Source organism: Felis catus, chromosome X (genome assembly GCF_018350175.1).
Source record: "Felis catus isolate Fca126 chromosome X, F.catus_Fca126_mat1.0, whole genome shotgun sequence".
Taxonomy (NCBI): Eukaryota; Metazoa; Chordata; class Mammalia; order Carnivora; family Felidae; genus Felis; species Felis catus.
Genome location: NC_058386.1, coordinates 108617097 through 108637141, shown reverse-complemented (window position 1 = coordinate 108637141; position 20045 = coordinate 108617097). Strand labels below are relative to the sequence as shown.

At 42.2% G+C, this 20045-nt stretch overlaps 1 long non-coding RNA gene across 6 annotated transcripts in view; it reads right to left on the bottom strand.

Moving 5' to 3' along the window:
- Positions 1 to 20045, bottom strand: part of LOC102899315 — a 111545-nt gene that overhangs the window by 71057 nt on the left and 20443 nt on the right. For 2 of the 6 annotated variants that reach the window (XR_006593216.1, XR_002152768.3), the window contains 2 exons: positions 13262 to 13352; positions 5325 to 5553 (listed from right to left, as the gene is read on the bottom strand). This is a non-coding gene — a long non-coding RNA (uncharacterized LOC102899315). Of the gene's footprint in view, positions 1 to 5324; positions 5554 to 10970; positions 11031 to 13261; positions 13353 to 13633; positions 13881 to 20045 lie in introns of those variants that run through there. The other 4 variants (XR_002739796.2, XR_002152770.3, XR_002152774.2 and 1 more) reach the window with 4 other exon arrangements.

The following is a 20045-nucleotide window of genomic DNA, read 5'->3' as shown; positions in this document are numbered from 1 at the left end:
GCGGCATCAAATAGCCCCGTCTATCCTTCCCGGCTTCTAATTCGACAGGGAACCCCATCGTATTTCCAGACCAATGACCTCGGATAAGCAGAAAGGCCAGCTGGCCGTAGCCCACTCTAGGAGTTTGTTTGTTTGTTTGGATGAAACATGGACCAAAAATGGCCTATACGAAATGAAGTTGAAATGCCAAAATTGCCTTAGTCTACTACAGAAGGAGATCGGCCTCAAGTCTGCCACGTAGAAATCCCGCCTGAGTTTTCAGCCAGCTGGCCTACCCTACAGATTTTGAACTTGCCAGCCCCCACAAACATGTGAGCCAATTCCCTCAAATATCTCCCAAGATATTTTATATTTATATTACGTACATAAACATAATGGGTTTATATTTTCTATATATAAAATATCTCAAGAAAGAGATGGAGTGTATGTGTGTGTGTGTGTATCCTGTTGGTTCTGTTTATTTACAGAACCTTGACTGATACTCCCAGCAAAAGAAGAAATCATTGAAGAGAAAATGAGTCTATTTCACCATTTTGTCCAGGGGCAACTTTCTCATGAGAAGGATAGCTTTCATCAGTGGCCTGTTTGTCATCATTCGGTTTCTGATGCAAAACAGTTGTTTCTTTGCTTGGCAAAGCCTTATCTGACAACAGACACTTCTGATTAAGTGCACACAGTCAGGGGCCTGCAACAACACTTGCCAGCAAGCCCTGCTTTTTCTGTCGTCTCGGCGACAGAAGGACAGTTATAACTCTCTTTCTCAGTGTCAGACAGAAGCCAGTCTGGAGCCACTCCCGGCTCAGTCTGGGTGTGGCTCTGATGAGAAGCCAGGCAGCTCAAAGGAGAGTGAGGAGGCTTGAGGGACAGTCATTCCTCAGCAAATACGTGCCCAAGGCAAAATCGACGGGTTTTGCCGCTTCCCGGTTTGAGCTTTGCCTGAACTTGAGGGCCTTGCCAATTACCACGTTTCTCCGCAGCGCAAGGCAAAGTGAGAGGATCTGCTCAACGGGACCGTCAGCATCTGCAGACAAGGTGGGCGCTGGATCTAACACTTGGACTGTGGCGATAATTAAGTAGGGCCTAGGGAAGAAGAGAAGGCTATTCCTGTTCAATCTGGGGAGAGAGAAGGTTCAGGAGACAAAGTCCTTTAAATGGAGTCACGACCACTTTTCTAAAACCTAAGAAGCCAAAGCATTGCTTAGTTGTTTGCCTCTTTAGATCAAATACAAATACATTTTGTACGAGACACTTAAAACCATGATTCATTCAAATCGTTCGATTGTTCCCCTCATCCGTATTCACAATCACGATCCTCTGCCAGCTCCAGATGTTTCTAGGAGTGGCTTGCTCTAAAACTCACTTGACATCACTCCGTGGCATTCCTTTCACTGATGATTAACAGAGGACACAAGGCCTGACTCACAGCTTGGCCAGAGACTGCTCTGATTAAGGCAAGCTGCAAAGAGTGGCAGCTTCTCTCCCTGATTGGGGCCAGCTTTGCGCGTTCACAGATCTCTGATAGGAGAAACGGCTTCCCTTACCTAGGATGGGGTTCTGAACCATGTTGTTGGAGAAGGGGAGGGTCCCGAACTAAGAGCCAGATGGAATTGGGCTGGTAATGCAGAAGCAGAGACGCACGCTGTGCAGCCGGTCTGTAAATTGGTACCAGGTCTGGGAGCACTGAATTACAAGATGCGGTGTTTGTCTTTTTTTTTGAGGATGTGTGCTCCCTTGTGTAATAAGACGGTGCACGACTTCTTCAATTTTAATGTGCACGTAGATCACCTGGGGATCTTGTTAAAATGCAGATTCTGATTTGGTGAGTCTGGTAGGCCTGCGATTGTGAATTACTGACAAGTCCCTGATGACACCTAGGCAGCTAGTCCTTGGCCCACACTTCCAGTACAAGGTTATGAAACGAGCGTAGACTTGCAAATAGGCCCCACACCTGTCGTGTCACTTGAGTCCTGTCAGCTACGCAGAAATGGCCTGGTCCTTCTCTCCCGCGGTTTACAATCTAGTAGATCAGTGCCACAAGAGAAGCGAAGAGGACAGCGATGTTCACAGGAACAAATGGTCATTTCCGGCTGGGAGGGGAACTGCAAACACCGCACAGAGGACAAAGCTTTGAAGCAGGACCCAGGCAGAAATGCTGTAAGGGCCTGCCGGATGGATGGATCTCCACAAGCAGAGACACAGAGACTAGAAACCGAGACACCTGGGCAGGAAAGAGCATGCAATTTCATTTGACTGGAATGTAGACTCTTGTAAGCAGAAGCTAACGCAGACAAATAAGGTTGGTCGGGAAGTTTAGGATCAAATCACAGACGATCTTGACATCATACCATACAAAAGCATTTGGACTTCATTCTGTAAGCAAGGGGGAAACTGATTATTCTTTTTTAGCTCAAATGTGACTTGAGTGGAGCTGTGCCTCAGATCCCAGGCGTGGAAACCACTCTAGGGGTGCTAGAAAGGATAGGGTGGAAGGAAAGAGCCTGGAGGAAGGGAGGCCAGGTAGGGGCTATTCAACCAGCCAGAAAGTATTTACTGAGTTGCTTGCTATTCTGTTCCAACCACTGTGCTAACAACTTGAGCAGGGAAAAAAACATCTATGTCCTATCCCTTTGTGGCACCCACGGTCTGAGGAGAGCCACAAAGAAGCCCAGGGGGTTAGGAGAGCATAAAACAGGGAGACATGAACACCAAGAGTGTCAGAAAAAATTGCCCTGAGTCGGTGGCATTTTGGTCCAGATCTGAAGAAATGGAGAGGACTCAGACGAAGAGGAAAGTGAAGGGGTGCTCCAGGCTGAGAGAAGGACCTCGACGAAGGCCCAGAGACTAGAAAGCCTGGCATGCCTGAGATTGAGAAAAATAGAGCACAGCTGAAGTGGTGAGACCAAAGGGAAGAGACACATGACATAAAGCTTAGAAAGGTTGGCAGGGGTCACATTTGTGCAAGGCCTTTGTGGAGGAGGCAAGGAGTTCAAACTTTAAACATTGCCCTAAGGGCAATGGAAAAGCATTAAGCATAGGAGTGACTTGATGAGATATGTATATTAGAACAACTCTTCTGAGGTGCCCGGGTGGCTCAATCGGTTGAGTGTGCGACTTTGGCTCAGGTCATGATCTCGCGGTTCGTGAGTTTGAGCCCAGCGTCGGGCTCTCTGCCGTCAGCACAGAGCCTGCTTTGGATCCTCTGTCCACCTCTCCCTCTGATTCTTCCCCGCTTGCTCTCTCTCTCAAAAACAAATAAACATTTAAAAAAAGAAAGGAGGGGCGCCTGGGTGGCTCAGTCGGTTGAGCGTCCGACTTCGGCTCGGGTCAGGATCTCACGGTTTGTGAGTTCAAGCCCAGTGTCGGGGTCTGTGCTGACAGCTCAGAGCCTGGAGCCTGCTTCAGATTCTGTGTCTCCTCCTCTCTCTGCCCTTCCCCTGCTCATGCTCTGTCTCTCTCTGTCTCTCAATAATAAATAAACGTTAAGAAAAAAAATTAAAAAAAAAAAAAAAGAACAACTCTTCCCTGTCTTTGCTCTGTGGAGGATGGATGGCGGCAGGGAGCAACATTCCATGCAAGGAAGCCTGTTATGGGAATGATTGAGTAGACCAGACGAGAGGTGATAGAGCCCCGGTCTGAGTGGAAGAGAGGGTGGAGAGAGGTAGGTGGACAGAAGTGATAACTGGGGTAAAAGCAAGAATTGGCGAAGATGAGGAAAGACAAAGAAGTGTGAAGAGTGAATAGTGGTACCTGCCACCGATGCAAAAAACATAGAAGAAGTTGGTTTGGAAGGGAGTGAGGAAGAGAAGTTCAGGAGAAGGTCCTGTGGGACATTCAGGGGGAGATAATAGGCAGATTGACACAGCACTAGATTTTGAGAGAGGTCTGAGCCAGGGATGGGAATTTAGGAGTAATCGGGATAAAGAAGTATCATGGCTGATTCCAGCGCATTCTTCCCGGCCTCCCTATCAAGCCTCCCATCTGGCCACAAAAAGCCATCAGGGACAGACATTGCAATGGAGGCATTAATACAGCAGCCCAGGTTCTCTCATGACGAAAGAAAAGGAGAACAGAGTTTGGAGGCGAATCACAAAGAGAGATTTTGAGAATGTCAGAAATGATGGCATCTTTAGGGTTGGTATGCAGCCTGTCAAATTGAGGAACAGGTCCCATTTCATACGGAAAGTCTGATAGATCAGTTGAAAAAAGAGGATTCAAGACTTGGCAGGCAAATTTTACATCAGACACCTTCTTGAGTCTTTGGTCAGCTCTCCCTGCTCAGATACCCAACATGTTCTTGACAGGTATATGCTCAGAGTGTGAACGCTAATTCTAGTATTAGCCTAAGCACAATCATAGTTAGGAACACCTGCTGCCGCTGGAAAAATCTATCATACAGTCCCAAAACAAATATAAATGACCTTTTCTCCTATGTTTTAGATTATTTGCACCACCTTGCCCTTTCAGTAGCCTGGATGGATAACTGAGTTGGCTAGATTTATAACACAAGGATGTGCGTTGTAAATAAAACAATATAAGGTGGGTTGCTTTATACAAGTGGTCTTCTTGGATGATATGCTCAGCAGCTACATCCAAAATGTACTTTAAAATTATTATGACAGCAAATTAACATTTTCACAGGACCTGTTCAGGTGGAAATGTTAACAAAATGAAAATAAGTAAATAAAGCCAGAGGCAATATGTCTTCTAAGTCTGAAGCAGAGTGATGCCGGGGAGAGGGGATGTGCCCTGAACTCGATCTGATGCAAACCTCAGGATGATATCATGCATTCATATGGGAGATTTTTTTGAGCGAAACCAGGACTTGTAAGGGTATGTGGTGGTGGGCGGGTGGATATGGTTCCCTTGAAAGGCAATACTACTGAGCAATTATTAACCTCTGGACAGGCAAGCATGTAGAGGGAGGAGACCACCTAACTGAGTTACTGATTATGAGTCAGCCAGAGAGGTTTCCCCACCTGCCCATTGATACTAGAATTGCCAAGATCTGGGACTGAAGTCTTCTTACACAATTCAAGAGAAGACCTGGAATAATACCTTCTGGGATGGTATCTGTGTGAGGCTTGGCTCACACAGAAGTGTGGATGATACAGGAACAAAGTCTTTTTCACAGAGATTTGAACAGGTTTCCAACAAGGAAATCTAGCCTTGTGTGCTCAGGGATGGTCAGATATCAGATCTCCATGACCCTACCTCATAGTATGGGCTATGGGGCAATTAGGAAGGAGAGTATTTCTATTATCTATTGTCACCTAACAAACTACTCCAAAATTTAATGACTAAAACATCAATCTGTTTTCTCTCACTGTTCTGTGGATTAGCTGGCTCCACTGGGAAGTTCTTCTGCTGGTCTTACTCAGGGTCTCTCATGCAGTTATAGTCAGATGGCAACTGGAGTCGTCCAGACGCTCGACTGGGTCTCTGCGATGACCATCCCTCTCTTCCTGTACATAAAATCTCAGAGACTCTCCTCTCCACATGATGTGTCCAGCAGGGGAGCCAAACTTCTCATTTGGACTCCCCAAAATGAGTGTTCTAAGAGAGAGACAGAGAGAGAGAGAGAGAGTAAAAACTACCATTGCTCTTAAAGAATATGCCTAGAACCAGCAAAACTTCACTTATGCTGCATTCTATTGATATTGCTAATCATGGGCCAAATATTAATTTGATTCTTTATGGATTCTAATGACTGGATTGAATTTTTCTTTTCATATATTTTCCCATCTCTTCCTTTATTTTTGAACATATAGTTATTAGAAATTCCTTGTATCCTATTCTTTATATATCTGGACCACCTGTGGGTTTGTATCTATTGTCTGGTTTTTGTTTTTGTTTTTTAGGTTTTAAGTCATATGCCCTTATCTCTTTATAATTCCTAGAAAATTTTGAATGAATGTCAACCAATTGAGTATAAATAAATATATAGACTCTAGATGATGTTACCTTCCCTCAGAGAGAATTTACTCTTTTCTCTGTTAAGTAGATCAAGTAAGGGCAGACCACTTTTACTGAATCAGTGACTAAGTTGAATCAAGGCCAGGTTCAATGTTGGTAAAGCCCTTCTACTTCTCTTTTGCCCCTGCTTCTAAAGCATTACTGTGCAGAACTTCCAGCTGATAATCTTGTGTGTTCAATGAAGCCCTTACCATTGGCAGATCTTGAACTCTAATTCTTATCTACTCAGCACAGTGAGACTGCCCAAAACACCACTTTGTTTTTTGGGTTTTTTTGAGACTTTATACTTACCTTCTTAATCACTAGATTAAAGGATGGCTCAATATATGCAAATCAGCAATACACCATAATAACAGAATGAAACTTAAAAATTGTATGATCATCTCAATAGTTGCAAAAATTCATCACCCTTTCATGATAAAAAAAAAAAACTCTCAACAAACTAGGCATACAAGAAATTTACCTTAACATAATAAACACCATATACGACAAGCCCACAGCAAACATCATAGTCAGTGGTAAAAAACTGAAAGCTTTTATCTAAGATGAAAACAAGGAAAGGACACCAACTCTTGCCACTTCCGTTCAACATGGTACTGGAAGTCCTGGCCAGAGCAATTAAACAAGAAAAAGAAATAAAAGACATCTAAATCAGAAAGAAAGAAATGACACTATCTCTGTTTTTAGATGCCATGTTCTTATGTATATAAAACTCTAAAAACTCCACCAAAAAAAACCCCACTTAGAACTAAGAAATGATTTCAGTAAAGTTGCAAGGTACAAAGTCAGTATATGAAAATAAGTTGCATTTGTATACACTAACAAGGAACGATCCAAAAAAGAAATTAAGGGGCACCTGGATGGCTTAGTCAGTAGAGCATGCAGCTCTTGATCTCAGGGTCATGAGTTCAAGCCTCACATTGGGCATGGAGCCTACTTTTAAAAAGAAGGAAATTAAAAAAGCAATCCCGCTTATGGTAGCATCAGAAGGAATAAAATACTTAGGAATAAGCTTAACCAAGGAAGTGAAAAACATATACACTGGAAAGTACAAAAAAAAATTATGAAAGAAATTTAAAAAGGCACAAATAAATGGAAAGACATCCCATGTTCATGGGTCACATGACTTAATATTATTTAAATGTCCATACTGTCCAAACTGATTACAGATTCAATGCAATTCCTATGAAAATCCTAATGACATTTTTTACAGAAATAAAGAAAAAATCCTACTATTCATATGGAAACACAAAAGACCCTGAATAGCCAAAGCAATCTTGACCAAGAATAAAGCTAGGGTTATCACACTTCCTAATTTTTTTAATATGAAAATTATTGTCAAATTGGTTTCCATACAACACCCAGTGCTCATCTCAACAGGTGCCCTCCTCAATGCCCATTACCCATTTTCCCCTCCCTCCCACCGCCCATCAACCCTCAGTTTATTCTCAGTTTTTAAGAGTCTCTTATGGTTTGGCTCCCTCCCTCTCTAACCTCTTTTTTTTTCTTCCCCTCCCCTTCCCCATGGTCTTCTGTTAAGTTTCTCAGGATCCACATAGGAGTGAAACATATGGTATCTGTCTTCCTCTGTATGACTTATTTCACTTAGCATCACACTCTCCAGTTCCATCCACATTGCTATAAAAGGCCAGATTTCATTCTTTCTCATTGCCAAGTAGAATTCCATTGTGTATATAAACCACAATTTCTTTATCCATTCGTCAGTTGATGGACATTCAGGCTCTTTCCATAATTCGGCTATTGTTGAGAGTGCTGCTATAAACATTGGGGTACAAGTGCCCCTATGCATCAGCACTCCTGGATCCCTTGGGTAAATTCCTAGCAGTGCTATTCCTGGGTCATAGGGTAGATCTATTTTTAATTTTCTGAGGAACCTCCACACTGTTTTCCAGAGTGGCTGCACCAGTTTGCTTTCCCACCAACAGTGCAAGAGGGTTCCCATTTCTCCACATCCTCTCCAGCATCTATAGTCTCCTGATTTGTTCATTTTAGCCACTCTGACTGGCATGAGGTGGTATCTCAGTGTGGTTTTGATTTGTATTTCCCTGATGAGGAGTGACATTGAGCATCTTTTCACGTGCCTGTTGGCCATCTGGATGTCTTCTTTAGAGAAGTGTCTATTCGTGTTTTCTGCCCATTTCTTCACTGGATTATTTGTTTTTTGGGTGTGGAGTTTGGTGAGTTCTTTATAGATTTTGAATGCTAGCCTCTTGTCTGACATGTCATTTGCAAATATCTTTTCCCATTCCGTCGGTTGCCTTTTAGTTTTGTTGATGGTTTCCTTTGCAGTGCAGAAGCTTTTTATCTTGATGAGGTCCCAATAGTTCATTTTTGCTTTTAATTCCCTTGCCTTTGGAGATGTGTCAAGTAAGAAATTGCTGCGGCTGAGGTCAGAGAGGTTTTTTTCCTGCTTTCTCCTCTAGGGTTTTGATGGTTTCCTGTCTCACATTCAGGTCCTTTATCCATTTTGAGTTTATTTTTGTGAATGGTGTAAGAAAGTGGTCTAGTTTCATTCTTCTCCATGTTGCTGTCCAGTTTTCCCAGCACCATTTGTTAAAGAGACTGTCTTTTTTCCATTGGATATTCTTTCTTGCTTTGTCAAAGATTAGTTGGCCATACTTTTGTGGGTCCAATTCTGGAGTCTCTATTCTATTCCATTGGTCTCTGTGTCTGTTTTTGTGCCAATACCATGCTGTCTTGATGATTACAGCTTTGTAGTAGAGGCTAAAGTCTGGGATTGTAATACCTCCTGCTTTGGTCTTCTTCTTCAATATTACTTTGGCTATTTGGGGTCTTTTGTGGTTCCATACAAATTTTAGGATTGCTTGTTCTAGCTTCGAGAAGAATGCTGGTGCAATTTTGATTGGAATTGCATTGAATGTGTAGATAGCTTTGGTAGTATTGACATTTTAACAATATTTATTCTTCCAGTCCATGAGCATGGAATGTTTTTCCCTTTCTTTGTATCTTGTTCAATTTCCTTCATAAGCTTTCTATAGTTCTCAGCATACAGATCTTTTACAGCTTTGGTTAGGTTTATTCCTAGGTATTTTATGATTCTTGGTGCAGTTGTGAAGGGATCAGTTTCTAATTTCAAAACATATTACCGGGGTGCCTGGGTAGCTCAGTTGGTTAAGCATCTGACTCTTGATATCAGCTCAGGTCTTGGTCTCAGGGTCATGAATTCAAGCCCTGTGTTGGTCTCCACCCTGGGTATGAAGCCTACTTAAAAAAAACCATATTACCTATATGTATGCAGTCAATTGATCTTCAACAACTGTACCAAGAATACACAACGGGGAAAGGAGAGTCTCTTCAATAAATGGTTTTGGGAAAATAGGGTATTCACATGCAAAAGAATGAAATTGGACCCTTACATCAGACATAACAATAAACTCAAAATGGATTAAAAATTTAAACATAAGACCTGTAAATCTAAAACTCCTAGAAGATAACATAGAGGAAAAACTTCTTGACATTGGTCTTGGCAATGATTTCTCAGATATGACAGCAAACGCATAAGCAGCAAAAGCAAAAATAGACAAGTAGGACAGCATCAACCAAAGAGCTTCTGCACAGCAAAGGAAACAGTCAACACAGTGAAAAGGCAACCTAAAGAATAGGAGAAAATGTTTGCAAGCCATATATCTGATAAGGAGATAATATCCCAAATATACAAGAAACTCCTACAACTAATTACCAAAAGAAAACAAAACCAAAAAGAAATAACCTGATTTTAAATGGGCAAAGGACCTGAATAGATATTTCTTGAATAAGACATGCAAATGACCAACAGGTATATGAAAAGACGCTCAACATCACTCATCATCAGGGAAATGCTAACCAAAGTCTCAATGAGATATCCCCTCACACCTATTAAAATAGCTATTCTAGGGGCGCCTGGGTGGCTCAGTTGGTTAAGCGTCCGACTTCAGCTCAGGTCACGATCTCACAGTCTGTGGGTTCGAGCCCCGCGTTGGGCTCTGTGCTGACAGCTCAGAGCCTGGAGCCTGCTTCGGATTCTGTGTCTCCCTCTCTCTCTGCCCCTTCCCCGCTCATGCTCTGTCTCTCTCTGTCTCAAAAATAAATAAAAACATTTAAAAATTTTTTTAAAACTTATTTAAATAAATAAATAAATAAAATAGCTATTCTAAAAGAGAGATAAAAATGTTGGTGAGAATGTAGAAAAACTGGAGCCCTTGTACACTATTGGTGGGAATGTAAATTGATGCAGCTGCTATGGAAGACTGTATACAGGTTCCTCAAAAAAACTAAAAACAAACTACCATATGACCCAGCAATCCCACTTTTTGGCATTTATCCAAAAGAATTGAAATCAAGACCTTGAAGGGATATCCGCACCCCATGTTTATCACGGTGTTATTCACAATGGCCACAATTTGGAAACACCTAAATATCTATCAATAGATGGATGGATAGAGAAAATATGGTATATACATACAATGGAATATTATTCAGCCTTAAATAAAGAAGTAAATCCTGACCTACGATACTAAATCCATTTCTGTTTTCACTGGGGTCTTGGCCCCTCAAATCTGCCCCTAATAACCACAAAGGCTATTTTTCCTGTGTCCTCCAGTAGGGGCCCTCTGTCTAGCCAAAGCCCAGATTCTCAGTCTCTTACTATGCACCCAGAATTTGCAAATGTTCCCTAGGAAAAAATAACTCTCCTTTAGTGATTCAACCCTCTTAAAATCTTGGCTTCTCTGATGATGATTGCTTTTGCAACTTCCAATGCTTACACACATATATACCCAGGGTTTTTGGTTGTTCTTTGTTAGACTGAAAGCAGGAGCTCACTGAGAGATTTGACCAGAAAACTAACATGACCAACTTTGCATTTAATAAAGGTCACTCTGAAGGCAGTGTGGATGATGGTGTATTAATTTGATAGGACTTTCATAACAAAGTATCACTGACTGGGTGGCAGAAACAACAAAAATTAATTTTCTCACAGTTCTGGAGGATAGAAGTCCAAGATCAAGTTGTGGTTTCTTCTGCAGCCTCTCTCCTTGGTTTGTTGATGGCCATCTTCTCCCTGTGCCTTCACATTGTCTTCCCTCTGTGCCTACCTGTGTCCAAATTTCCTCTTCTTAGAAGGACACCTGTTAAATTGTGTTAGAGCCCACCTTAATGACCTTATTTTAACTTAATTACCTCTTTAAAGAACCTGTATCCAAATACAGTCACATTCTGAGCTATGGGGATTTAGGACCTCAACATATGAATTTTCTTTGGTGAGGAGTATTCAACTCAATGCATAACAGATGGATTTTAGGGCAGCAAAAGTGGAATTGGGGGCTAATGAGAAAGCTATTGCAGTAATCTGAGAAAGAGAGAGAGAGAGAGAGATAGGTTGGACTAAGTAATGGCAGAAGGGCAGGAGATAATTGGATTGCTTTAAGAGAACATCAGAAGATAGAACAGATAGAATATGGTAATTATGAATAGAGAAGAGTCAAGGATGATAACCAATTTTCTAATTTGAGTATGGAGTAGAGGATATAGACATAACATGGATCGGGCAGAGATGTGGGCATAATCTCCATTCTCTCTTGAATTTCATGATAAAGCTTAAACCCTGAGATACTGCTCCTTGACTGACCTTCCCTCTGTCCTTATGTGAACACCATAGCTCATAATACTCTGCATCTGTTCTGGTCTCCATCCTGACTCCTTATTCCTTGAATTCCCAGAATGCTCAGACCTGTCACACCACTTTGGGGCTAGAGAGCTAGACTCAGTAGCTTTGCTTTGCTCCCCATGGACAGGTAGTTGCCAGCTTCTTGGACTTCTTTATTCCATGGCACCAGTCTGCTACTGGGCTCCTCTATTTCAAGGACTCCTGTATAGGGCCGGGTTTCCCCTTTGTCTTAGACCTTTTGGTGGTGATCACTTGCCTGAACATGTACCTGTCTTTGCTTTACACCTCATTTCAATGGACTGATGGCAGCTGGAGTAGCTGCCTCTGTCTAGTTGCAAGTGTATTGCAATGCCTTGTTATCGACTCCCAGCCATTGGTATGCCAACCTCAGAGAATGACAGCACTGACCTGAACTAGTCTAGAAATATTCAGTTCCCCTTTCTCAGATTTCTGTGTCGATCTAGAGAAGATGCCCTTCTCAAAGAACATGAGATAGGGAGACTAACCTAACATCTCAAGTCAGGCAAGTGGAACTGAGTAAAGAGGCCAGAGTGACACAGCTTAGAGACAGAAGTGACTCTACCAGGGACATTCTGATCAGGATTGTATCTCTGTATCCCATTCTGCTAAATTTTATTGGTAGCCAATCCAGAATACATAAACATACTTTGGGCTTGCCCTTTACCCAAATTGGCAACTTTCAGACACTGTTCCTCCTTCATTGGCTTTGACTCAGACCCTCCCTAGCCTAGCAGCAACCCACTTCCCCTCTAAAACTGCCTTTCCTCTACATGGGAAATCAAATTAGCATGTTTTAGAAACTGCCACTTTCCTATCGCTGCCCATTCTCTTGCTTTATTTCAACATAAATCTTTGAAACATTTTTTCATGATTTTATTTTTAAGGAATTTCTACACCCGACATGGACCTTGAACTTATGCCATGATCAAGAGTCACATGCTTCACCAACTGAGCCTGTCAGGTGCCCTTTTATTTATTTATTTTTTAAGTAGAGGAGTGATTTCCATTTTTATTTTTATTTTTTATTTTTATTTATATTCAAGTTAGTTAAGATATAGTGTAGTCTTAGCTTCAGGAGTAGAACCCAGTGATTCATGTGTTACATATGACATCCAGTGCTCATCCCGAAAACCGCCCTCCTTAATACCTGTCCCCATTTAACCCACACCCACTATATATATATATATATATATATATAAACCCAGCCATAAAAAAGAATGAAATATTGCCATTTGCAACACATGGATGGATATAATGCTAAGTGAAATAAGTCAGTCAGAGAAAGACAAATACCATATGATTTCACTCATAATGTGGAATTTAAGAAATTAAACAAAGAAACAAAGAAAAAACAGAAAAACAAAACAATAAAACAGACTCTTAAATATAGAGAACAAATCCGTGGTTACCTGAGGGGATGGGTAAAAGAGATGAAGGGGATGAAGAGTGCACCTGATGGGTGCTCATGATGAGCACTGAGTAATGTATAGAATTATTGAATCACTATATTGTATACCTGAAAGTAATGTAATGCTGGATGTTAATTATACTTGAATTTAAAAAACAAAGAAAATGGCTTACCCTGTACTTTTTCTTCCTCTCTTCCTAGGAGCTAAAACACAGTCATAGTGGGTGATGAACCGATCTTGACTATGCAGAGGAGGAAAATATCCTAGGGGATGATAGAACCACAAGATACAAAGACTTGAGTTCTCTGCTGCTAACTCTTTAAGTACTATGAGCAAGTCCCTTTCCCTACCCGGGCCTCAGTTTCCTCCTCTGTGAAGTGAGGGTGATTTCAGGGACTGTGCTAACCCAAAACTTCTATGTGTCTTTGAAGGCAGCCATAGGCTGTATGTCAGTGCCTGAAGTTCTCTGTAAAGATTTGCTCTCTCCTGTCTCCTCTGTTACAAGGCAAAGCATGCAGGGAACGTCCCATTAAATCTCAAATACCTCAATGTGACTGTGTTTCTGGCAATCCCATTGTTTTTCTTAGATGGACTGAAGAGATAATTTGGGACCCACAGCCTCCTAGAGCAGTCACGAAGTGAAACACGGAGAAAGGGGAGCCATTAGGACAAGGAAGGAATGCGGTGTGGGCATCCCCATCGCTCACGCACCATCCATCTCTCAGCAAGCCTGCCTGAGGAAATGTAAACTAGCTGGGCGAAGGTTAACCCACCCAGATTCCCCGAACTGGGCCAAAAGGCGGGGGGGGGGGGGGGGGTGGGGGTGGGGGTGGGGGTGGTGGGGGGGGAGGGTTGGCATTCCCAGAGGCTGCGGCTCCAAGAACATTGGAGCTAAGTTCCCATCACTGATGTCTTCCACCTCCTGAGCATGGCCCCTCCTAATATTCCCACAGCGGGGCACCTCCTCAGGCTCTAGGCTTGGGGTGGCCGGTTTTCTTGAGGGAGCGATTGGGACATTGCTCTGGATGGCATCCAACTTGCTAGGTGTCTGGTTGGAGGCAATGAGAGAAGCCTTGACAGGGCAGACCATGCACATGGTTTGTGGTTCCCTGTCAGTCCGAGAAGACTGAGAAACTTCCTCTTAAGACTGCCGTCTTTGCACTTCGGGTTGTTTGTGGATCAAAGGGCCAGGAGCATGCCTCTCCTCACGTGTTCTGTTAGTCCACATGATCTTAAATGCCTGTCTTCTGCCTTGAGTGTTTGGCAGCGGAAGGGCTTGGTTCTGTGAATCTGAGGAGATGAACATTGAGAGCACAGAGCACTACACGTTTGTAATTCCAGTCACTGAACAGAAAGGGCGCAGGAGCCCTGATTTTACCCCACTGCTTCTCCACTCAACCTCACCTCCCTTCCTCCCCTTTCTTTGCTGATGCCCCTGCCTTTCCTTTGCCCACCTTTGCTCGGTGCGTGGAAAGAAAAGAATCAGGGGCCAGGGCAGGTTAGTGCAGAAATTCTGGAACAGCTGGGGCATGTGCAGCACTAAGCACTACAGTGGCCAAGTGAGTGTTTTAAGGGCAGTGGGGAGGGGGCCACAGAAAATTCACATGGAAGCACTCGGTGGAGTGATTCAGTGGCTGGGATCACTGGCAGCCACTTCTGGATCCTAGTTCTTGCTCCATCCTTATTCGTGTATTAGCTGGATGACCTTGACCTCATAGGATTCAGATAAAATGACCTAGGTGAAAGCATTTGATAAATGTGATACAAATGTTTGGTTTTATTACATGACTTTATTTGAGAATGTAGTGAAAGTTTCCATGCTACAAAGTACGTCACCTCTCCACCCACCCATGTAACCAGACCCTGCCCTGGTCACAACTTGTGCTAATGTCTGTTTTTCCATATTTAGAAATTATTCCTTGCTTAGCATGGCCCTGCTCTAAACTCCTCTTTTAAAATGCATACCCCAACCCCCGGGACACTCCTCCTCAAAGACAGCCCCTTAAGTGTCTAGGATCTCAGTGCGAAAGAGTTTTTTGGATTTTTCCTGTCTGATTATAGCCAGGATGAAACCACAGGAGATCTGTGGGCAGAGTGTTCAGAAAATGGTGGTGAAAATAACCTTTTGTCCTTATGTTTAACCCCCACTGATTCTTTGTCAAATAAATCATAATTTTTATCGAAGTATATGCTGATTTACAATGGTATATTACTGTGTCTAAAATGCTTACACTACCAAAAAAAAAAAAAAAAAAGCAAGACCTCTGTCTCTTTGTCCCCCCTCCCCACCACTTGGCCTATCTCACTTTCAAATTTTAACTTTTTTTTTCTGATAGTTACTTCCATATTGTTAAATAGCACGCATGCATTGTTGTCTTTTGATTCATTATAATTATCTGTTGGGGTCTGGTCCATGAGGATTCAATTTCCTTACAACCCCCCCCCCATTCTACCAATTGTTATATCGTACTTTAAAGTTTGCATCGTTATGGTTACACAAATATCAACCGATGAGCCAAGATATATAGTATGATTACATTTCCTTCCATATACAGTTTCTGTTCTTTCAGTAGTTAATGATTACCTGATTCATTCCCCTCCTTTGCATAGTTTATCTGAACCTGGAGCCAAGTCTTTCCATACCTACCAATGGTCTTGTAAAAATGCTTGTCAGTCCAACTGTCCTTATGGTCACATGAGCAAAGCTCTCAGATTATCTCTCAGGTTTGTCACTTTTGTGTGGGTTTTGAGGTCTTTTCCACCTATAAGTGTCCCTCCTGGACAGTTGTGCTCTGAGCTCGCCAAAAAGCTGTCATCCTGTAAATTCCTTTCACCTCTCCCTTGGATAGGAACCCTGTTTTGTGAATCTCTCTCTTGGTTTACATGCTTGCTTTGGTTGAGTGTCACCACCTGAGTAAGGATGCATTATAGACAACATTTAAAAAAAATGTTTTTAATGTTTCTATATTTTTGAGAGAGACAGAGAGACAGAACATGAGTGGGGAGGAGCAGAGAGAGAGGAAGACACAAAATCTGAAGCAGGCTCCAGCTTCCAGATTCTGAGCTGTCGACACAGAGCCCAATGCGGGGCTCGAACCCATGAACTGCGAGATCATGACCTGAGCTGGAGTCAGACGCTTAACCAACTGAGCCACCCAGGCACCCCTATAGCCACCCAGGCGCCCCTATACCCAACATTTTTGAGACTTTGCTGAGGAAAGAAATCTTGGTTGAAAATAATCACTTGCTCAGAATTTTGAAGGCATTAATTACTCCATTGCATAAAATCTTGTTGAGAAGCCCGATACTTGATACGTGACTTATTTTATTTTTCTCTCAGGAAGTTTTCAGGTTCTTCTCTCTATCCCTAGTGTTCTGGAATCTCACAATGGTCTCATGCTGGATTCTAGGTGGGCCCTTTAAATCTGAAGACTCGTGTCCTTGGGAGCTGGGGAAAGAATTTTGCATTATTTCATTGATAATTTTCTCTCACCATTTTCTGTTTTCTTTCTGGAAATTCTTATTAGTTTGATGATGGATGGGTTGGATTGTTCTTCTACCTTGTTTTTATTTTGTAAGCTACATAAAGATGGGATTTTTGTCACTTTGTTGCTGTTGATGATGATAATGTAATAATATATTCCAAGAGCCTAGAACAGTATCTGGCACATAGTAAGCGCTCAAGCAATTTTGATGAATGAAATGAAATTCTTTTGTTCAACTTTCTGTGTGATTTCCTCAATTTTATCTTCTTTTTTTTTTTAATTTTTTTTCAACGTTTATTTATTTTTGGGACAGAGAGAGACAGAGCATGAACGGGGGAGGGGCAGAAAGAGAGGGAGACACAGAATCGGAAACAGGCTCCAGGCTCTGAGCCATCAGCCCCGAGCCCGATGTGGGGCTCGAACTCCCGGACCGCGAGATCGTGACCTGGCTGAAGTCGGACACTTAACCGACTGCGCCACCCAGGCGCCCCCTCAATTTTATCTTCAAAGCTGTTCACTACATTTGTTTTTTGGTATCATATTAACTTTCAAAAACTCTTTCTTATTCCTTGATTAACTTTCTTTTATATAATCATGTTCTTGTTTTAGTGATGTATGATCTCTTATTTCTTTGAGGATATAAATTATTGTTTCACAGACATTTTCTTCCACTCACTAAAATGCTTCCAGTACCTTTTCCCTTTGCGTTGGTCTCTGTCTTTCAAGCTGAAGCTTTCTTTCCAAAGACTGGTGACTTTTGGCCATCCATTCCTGTTTAGGAATGAAGAACTAAAAAGCACTTGAAGGTGTGCTGCATACGTGGGGCTTAGTAATGTTTGGGCAGAAATTCATGCTGACAATTTTTTTTTGAGGATGTTAAGATTTAATATAGGAGAAAAAATGAAGAATTTGGCTTTCTTTTTCTATATTCAGGGTGATGTGCAAGATGATGCGATATGAAAACTGTACCTTGATTAAAATTCAGTGATATCCTTTATTCCTTTTTTTAATTTTTTAAATACGAAATTTATTGTCAAATTGGTTTGCATACAACACCCAGTGCTCATCCCAACAGGTGCCCTCCTCAATGCCCAGCACCCACCCTCCCCTCCCTCCCACCCCCCATCAACCCTCAGTTTCTTCTCAGTTTTTAAGAGTCTCTTATGGTTTGGCTCCCTCCCTCTCTAACTTTTTTTTTCCTTCCTCTCCCCCATGGTCTTCTGTTAAGTTTCTCAAGCTCCACATATGAGTGAAGACATATGGTATCTGTCTTTCTCTGTATGGCTTATTTCACTTAACATAACACTCTCCAGTTCCATCCACATTGCTACAAAAGGCCAGATTTCATTCTTTCTCATTGTCAAGTAGTATTCCATTGTGTATATAAACCACAATTTCTTTATCCATTCATCAGTTGATGGACATTTAGGCTCTTTCCATAATTTGGCTATTGTTGAGAGTGCTGCTATAAACATTGGGGTATAAGTGCCCCTAGGCATCAGTACTCCTGTATCCCTTGGGTAAATTCCTAGCAGTGCTATTGACGGGTCATAGGGTAGGTCTATTTTTAATTTTTTGAGGAACCTCCACACTGTTTTCCAGAGTGGCTGCACCAGTTTGCTTTCCCACCAACAGTGCAAGAGGGTCCCCGTTTCTCCACATCCTCTCCAGCATCTGTTGTTTCCTGAGTTGCTAATTTTAGCCACTGTGACCAGCGTGAGGTGATATCTCAGTGTGGTTTTGATTTGTATTTCCCTGATGAAGAGCGACGTTGAGCATCTTTTCACGTGCCTGTTTGCCATCTGGATGTCTTCCTTAGAGAAATGTCTACTCGTGTTTTCTGCCCATTTCTTCAGTGGATTATTTGTTTTTCGGGTGCGGAGTTTGATGAGCTCTTTATAGATTTTGGATACTAGCCCTTTGTCCGATATGTCATTTGCAAATATCTTTTCCCATTCTGTCGGTTGCCTTTTAGTTTTGTTGATTGTTTCCTTTGCAGTGCAGAAGCTTTTTATCTTCATGAGGTCCCAATAGTTCATTCTTGCCTTTAATTCCCTTGCTTTTGGAGATGTGTCAAGTAAGTTATTGCTGTGTCATGCCTACAATTTTTAAGTGTTTCTAGAGTCCTCTAAGCTTGTTGATATTCCTTTAGAACACTTAAGTCTCCTTTTAGTATTTATTTGTATCTCCAGCCACCGTGGCCAACACACTGTTCCTAAGCTCTACTGAGTCCACAATTCTTGACTGCCTTTCCATTTTTCTTTTTTGTTAAAATGTGTTTATGGCCATTTTCTGAGTGTAGTTACACACAATGTGACATTAGTTCCAGGAGTACAAATAGCGATTCAACTTCTCTATATGTTATGCCGTGCTCACCGCAAGTGTAGTTACCATCTGTCACCACACAACACTCTTATATCATTGACTATATTTCCTATGCTGCACCTTTTATTCCCGTGCTGTATTCATTCCATAAATACCATTCCATTTCCTTTTTTCCATTTCTCTCTCTCAGCCTCTTCATCCGCCTATTCCTTCTCTTATCTTCTTTCTCTTTTCCCCTCAATAATTTACTGAGCACCTGCTGCCAAGTACTTTGCTAAGTACACAGTGCTACAGGTATCAAAATGAATAAGACATGGTCCCTTCCTTCAAAGCTCTCATGATCTAGGGGAGGAGACAGCTGCACACTCAGATGACATCAATATAATGTCTTCCCTGCCATTATAAAGAAACATATACGACGCTATGCAAGCCCAGAAGAGGGGCTCAGGAAAGCCTTCCCAGAAGTAGGATGTTTGAGCTGAGTGTTAAAGGGCACTACATTCATTTCCTATGGCCACTGTAACAAATTATAGCAAATGCATTGTCTTCATGCAGCCTCCATTTATTATCTCCTAGCTCTGTGGGCTAGAAGTCTGGGTACAGTGTGACTTGGCTGCTTCCTATGCTTTGAGTTACATAAGGTCAATGCCAAGATGCCAGTGACCACATTCCTTTCTGGGGTTCTGGAAATGAATGCAATTCCAAGCATTCAGGTTGATGGTTAAATTCAGCTCCTTATAGTTGTGGGACTGAGGTCCTTGTTTCCTTGTTGGCTATCAGCCAGAGGCCAGTCTTTGCTTCCAGAAGCCACCCTCGTTCCTTCTCATGGTTTCCGTGTGGCCTCCCTCCAGCAACACTGAGTTGAGTTTGTCTCCCACTCGAAATCTCTCTGACTTCTTTTGCCACATCTCTGTGACTCCAGCTGGAGAAAGTTCTCTGCTTTCAAGGGCTCATGTGATTGGATTGGGCCCACCTAGATAATCCAGGATTACCTTCCATATCTTGGGGAATGTAACCTTAATTACATCTGCATAGTCCCTTTTACTATATGGCTACAAGTTCCAGGGGTTAGGACTTGAATATTGTTGGGGGCCATTCTGCCTACAATAATTTCATTCAGGAAAAATGAGGGAAAGAGTGTTCTGG